Below are 5,847 nucleotides of genomic sequence, written 5' to 3'. Positions count from 1 at the left end.
CAAGGTGGGGTACAACCTGGACAGGGTGCCAATCCATCACAGGGCACACATACACACACACAAACTCATTTACACACTACAGGCAATTTGGGAACACCAGTTATCCTAACCTGCCTGTCTTTGAACTGTCGGAGGAAACCCACCTAGCACATGTAAACTGCATACACACAGAGAGACGGTAATCGAGCCTGGCCGGGAATCGAACCCGGACCTTTTAGGTCAATTTTTAGGTCAAATAATTTTTAGGTCAAAATTACGTGAACATTATCTTTGTAGTATTTAGGCGTTATATGAAGTGAGCCACAACTTTTTTGTAGCGATTGTTCCACTTTTAACCTCCGACTCACCTTGACTGGAACAGAACACCATCACCACCTCACTGATTCACTACAACACTGTGTGTCGGTCTCCAGGCTTTCCACGTTAGTGCTTCAGACCATAAGCCTGATGCTCGGTGAGACGGAGAAAGGAGCTGCTCGCTTTAGCGCACTAACGTCCAAGCAGTGAGTAAACTCAGATATGACTGGAGCCTGTGACTGTAGTGTATATTTATACAGTATGTTACTGTATCAGGAGCCTTTAATGTGTTGCAGGGGAAGCGTGACTGCAGACTTGCTCTTGGCTTTGGTGTGTGTGATCCTGAGCTAAAGCCTTACAACTGCAATTCTACATCTCACACAGAGGTAAGACACAACACTCTTATCTGTCTTGTTTGTGTTATTGCTGTACTGGATATAGTTTCAATAAGAATGAATCATCTGTGTCTGGACATAACCAGTGACTAGCAATATAAAACATAAGTAACACTAATAACACAAACTATACAATATTTCATTTCTAAAACCTTACGGTGCAGTAGATTCTCATTCTCTGGCCTTAGACATAGAAAAAAGTCAGTCGTGCTCTCACACATTTACACACTCCTCATTTATAATGACGTTATTGTATATATTCAGGTCCATAAGTATTTGGACAGTGACTCCATGGTGGTCAGTTTGTCTCTGTACACCAGGACAATGGATTTGAAATGAAGCACTCAGGATGAGATCGCAAACAAATTAATGTATGTCACTGCCCCAATATTTATGGACCTGGCTGCATAACCTCAGGACAAAATTCGTCCAATGATGCAGATTTATAGACAGTTTTTTTGTTTAGTTTTTTTTGCATGCAGAATGTAGGACACTTTCTGACTCTCCTGGGTTTTTCAAACACTTAAATCCCACCCTTTCTTTGTAAATCTCTTTAGAATCAAAACTAGCTCTTCAGTAGATCACTAAGTTGTGCTCTGTCTGTGTTTAGCTCCTGTTTATGGTTTATCAGGCCCAGCGTGTGGTTCTGGTTCTGTCATTTCTGGTAAATCCATAATAATTGATATCAAATCCATGAGAATGTGATTCCTTTGGGAAAAGTAGATTAAATACTAGAGTTGATCCATGTCTATGTTGTGATGTTGAAACAGTCAGAGTCTCCCTTGAGCCCGTCTCAGGCTGTCCTCCTGTACCAGCGGTGCCACTTGCTCCTGACCTGCATGCAGCACAACCCCTGTGTGAACACCTCCATTATTACAGAACTTAAAGAAGAGTTCAGGTGAGAGAGTCTGTTGTGGACGACTGGGTTTTATAAGACGGTGTACAAGCCGAGACAAACAAATGAGCTACTAGTATCAGATTTAGATCACCAGATAACCAATGAGATCCAATCCTTCTCCAAAAGAGTTCGACTGATCCAAATGATCGTCCATTTACTGCAGTATTTTAATAATCTGATTATCAGAAACATCACAGTTAACACAATTCACATTCATCACAAAATAAGTGCACTTACAGAAAGGTGACGCATTAAATGTAAAGATGTAGTTGTAGTTGATGTAGTCGGCTGCATTTGTCCCTCCCATTCAATACAGAGTTATTCTAACTGTTTATCTTTATTCTATAATTAAACTTTGCTATTCTTATAGGAGTGCTGTCTTACAGGATGACTGTAATGAGGACATGAGTATAAAAATAATCTAAATCATATGCTGTCAAATCAGCAGTTCTTCTTGGGTCTTAAGCAGTGTCTCTGTCACCATTAAAACAGCCGATGTTTTGTAAAATGATGTTTGTTTAAGTTGCAGCTCAGTTCCAGAGACGTGTAGAATCGATGCCTTGATGTCATGAAGCTTTTCTGATGGATCATAATGACCCCACATACAACATACTACATCCTATATCCTAAAATTTCTCACATGTGATATAAAATCCCACTTGAGTTTACAGCTGTTGGAATTTCCACAAACCACCAGACGTCACTCTGCTTCTTGTTTTTACTCTCAGTTCATGATAACAATCACCATCATGATAATGATTAATTTATGAGAATATGATTATAAGGGGCACTGAGTGATGACTTCTAACCTTTTACATACTGTTTCTTTTTTAAGCTATTATGTGAGACAGTCCGGTCTGGAGGACAAGCGTACCCTTCACTGTCCCATTAGTAGACCAGCACAGCATCTCCTCTCCCAGCTGCTCAGCCTGGTGATCACGAGGACTGTTTACAGCCATCTGTCTCTCACACATTAGTACAAATATTCATTTTTATCTTATTAACTGATGACCATGGATATATATAGAACTGGTGTATTATGTACTTTGCCAGTTGTGGAGATAAAGTCCAGTATACTGTGTGAAGGACAAGGAGGGACATTTATCATGAGGATCCTGTAACCAGGATAATCAGCAAAATGACATTTCATTTGTATTCATAAAGGAGGTTTTTTATTTGCTTTCTTTGTGTAAATGATTCAAAATGTAATTTTAATTATTTCTTTTGTGACTTAATGATTATTTGATAAAGTTTATAATAATTCAAGTATTGTTTTGTATTTATGAGTGACATGTTATACCTGGGGTGGCAAGGTGGCTTAGTGGTTAGAACTATAACCTTGCGCCTTTAAGGTCCAGGTTCGATTCCTGCCTCAGGTCTGTGTGCATGGAGTTTGCATGTTGTCACTGTGCTTAGTGGGTTTCCTCCCCAAGTCCAAAGACATGCAGATTAGGCTAATTGGCATTTCTAAATTTTCTTTAGTATGAATGACTGTGTGTGTGCCCTGTGATGGATTGGTACCCCGCCTCGTGCCCTACATCTCCTGGTATAGGCTCCAGGCCCCCTGTGACCCTGTATACAGGATAAAGTGTTATAGATGGTGTTCCTAAAGACTGTGTCCTTTTTTTCTCTTGTGTTTAAAAGTGAACAGGTGAAAGCTCTCTGAAGTTATGTTTATATTGGTAATAAAAAAAAGACTCTTCAGATGTGCAATAAACATCACTCTGAAAATCAACACAAGGATCCTGTTTGACTCATTATTGTTAAAATGTACAAAACTAAACAGTATGGCTGTAAAAATGCACCATAGCATGATATTTCACGATTCAAAAATGTGACAATGCGCACCATAACATTTTAACATCTACCACAATAACAAGCATATGTGATTTCTTTAAAAAAAAAATTGTTGTAGAAAATCTGCAGCAGGTTCTTTAAGAGTTCACTATGTCTCCTGTGTTCACTTACAATTGATGTAGCAGGAACAGTGAGATATACAGGTGTGTGCGCCCTCTAGCGTTAACCAAAACACATTACATATGAAAGTTCTAGAAGTTACAGTTTAATTGACTTGTTATTGTGACATTATTTTGTACATTTGTGTATAATTTTATTAAGACAACGGTGTTTACCACTGAGACACTCTGTCCCCTAAAATAAGTTCAATTAATTAAAATAATTTATTGGTAAATTCAGTTGAATTTAGTTATTAATTTAATTTATGATTAATTATTAATCCATTAAACACCACTGAAGATTTAGACTTAAAGCGAGTTAAAGCTTTAAAACAACCGTAGAAGACAGAGAGAGAAGTGTCCGAGATGGGACTGGACATGGAGTCCACCTGAGTCAGTCTGCTCCACACTGCCTTCCATCATCTGCTCTCACACACATCAGCTTATTTACTGTGTGTGTTTCTCACACACTCCACACACACAGCTCTGATCTGAAAGGCTCCACACTGTAGTACAGAGAGGTTCAGACTGAAAACAGTCCCTCAGGGAAGTGCTGCTCAGAACTCAGGGGAAACACACACTCACACAGATATATTATCGGAAATAAACAAACACATCAAAAACACTTTGGTGAACAAACTATTAACATTATTGTCTTGATACAAATTAGTGTTTATTTTTTTCTACAACAGAACAGGCGCGCGCATCAGGACTGCAGACACACCAGCGCCCTCTTGTGGATGTAACAGGTCCGACATTGTGTGACTGTAAAATCAAGCTCTTGATTAAAATTCATTCATATGTTGAAAATGTGCTCATGATGCCAAAACGTCTTGTTTAGAGTTACAATGGGAAATTTGTGAATTAAATAGGCAGAAATTAAAGATTAATTGGAATTTAATTATTATTTTACCCACTGAGTCTGAATTATCCTGGTTTAACTACACAGATATGCAAAAAGTAAATAAATATATAAACAAACACCCATAGTGTTATAATAAAATGCACCATTTTTTTTTACCTATTAATACATGAATGCTTTGTTGATTAATTGTGTTTACTTTATAATTAATAACTTGCTTGCATTTAGAAGGAGAAAATGATGAAAACTTTTGTAGGTGGGGCTGTGAGCCTGTGACACACTGACTAAACTAAGAAGTATGTTGGAAAAACTAATAAATACAAAGACACTCATATTTAAAACTCTAATAATTGCAGACAAATCCGTTTTAATAAAATTGTAAGTAATAAACTGCGTCTTAGCCATTATGCAGTTACACACAGAGTCCACAAGCAGCGTGTATGATGATGTTTCCCTGTAAGATTTGGAACACGTCCAAAATGGCGGCAAGAATTCCACAGACTGTCTGGGCTTTTTAAAGTTCAAATACGAGTTTGTACGGAGCCCTGGTACGGAGCCCTGGAAGTCACCTAGACTGTTTTTTTTCTCCTCTAGGTGACTTTCAGGGCTCCGTAAAGTTTGCGAATTGTAACGAAGTCAGTGGACTCATCTACAGACAGCAGGAAGGATAAATGTACTGTATTTACTCTCTTTCCTGAACTGTGACCTTTTGTTTTGCACAGTGGTTCACTAGCTAGTGCAGTCAAGTCATAATTTTTATTGCAACAGATCACAGTATAATAAACATCTTCACAAATCTTAATCTGTCGTTTTGGATAAACGTGCCTGTTTTTTTATTTAGTTTTTTTTTTTTTTTTACATAGTGAATTATGTGTTACCTGTTTTCACTCCACATGTCATTCAGATACACTGGCTTCCCACAGATTCCTCAAATAATAATAATAATAAAAAAAAGCTGAATGCATTTGGTACAAGAATAGAGAAGTGCACAGTGTCATAGAGACAGGAGTCCAAAAAGTAATCCAAAAGGCCAAGCTCTATAATAACGGTACTTTAACACACTTACTAACTAAGCATGAGTCTTTTTGATTCAAACAACCTAAAATTCCTATCACTGAGATGCTACATTTACATTTAAGAGAAAATGGATAGCAGAAAGTGTCCTGTGGATGATCAACTTTACACACACACTTAATCCTTTATCCTTTAATAATCATTTTACATGTACTGTATATCATTTGCAGGTTCTGATGATCCAAGTCTTTGTACTGAATACCTCACATGTAGCCAGACTTGCTGGAGAAACTTTCTAGGGGCTTTTGCTCCCAATTATAGTATTATGTTCAGTTTGGTGCATATGCTTTCTTGAACGTTACCAAGTTAAAGGTTGCATGTTGTTGTTGGAGGATGTTATAAGATGATTTATTTTATCGATAAAAG

At 37.7% G+C, this 5,847-nt stretch overlaps 1 long non-coding RNA gene across 1 annotated transcript; it reads left to right on the top strand.

The window, feature by feature from the left end:
* Positions 1-353: 353 nt before the first annotated feature.
* On the top strand, positions 354-1,873 carry LOC128533855 (uncharacterized). Its single transcript, XR_008361403.1, has 4 exons — positions 354-503; positions 594-683; positions 1,303-1,356; positions 1,463-1,873. It is a non-coding gene; the product is annotated as an uncharacterized LOC128533855 (long non-coding RNA).
* Positions 1,874-5,847: the final 3,974 nt, after the last annotated feature.

Source organism: Clarias gariepinus, chromosome 12, assembly GCF_024256425.1.
Source record: "Clarias gariepinus isolate MV-2021 ecotype Netherlands chromosome 12, CGAR_prim_01v2, whole genome shotgun sequence".
NCBI classification, from domain to species: domain Eukaryota; kingdom Metazoa; phylum Chordata; class Actinopteri; order Siluriformes; family Clariidae; genus Clarias; species Clarias gariepinus.
This window is presented reverse-complemented; position numbering and strand designations above follow the sequence as displayed.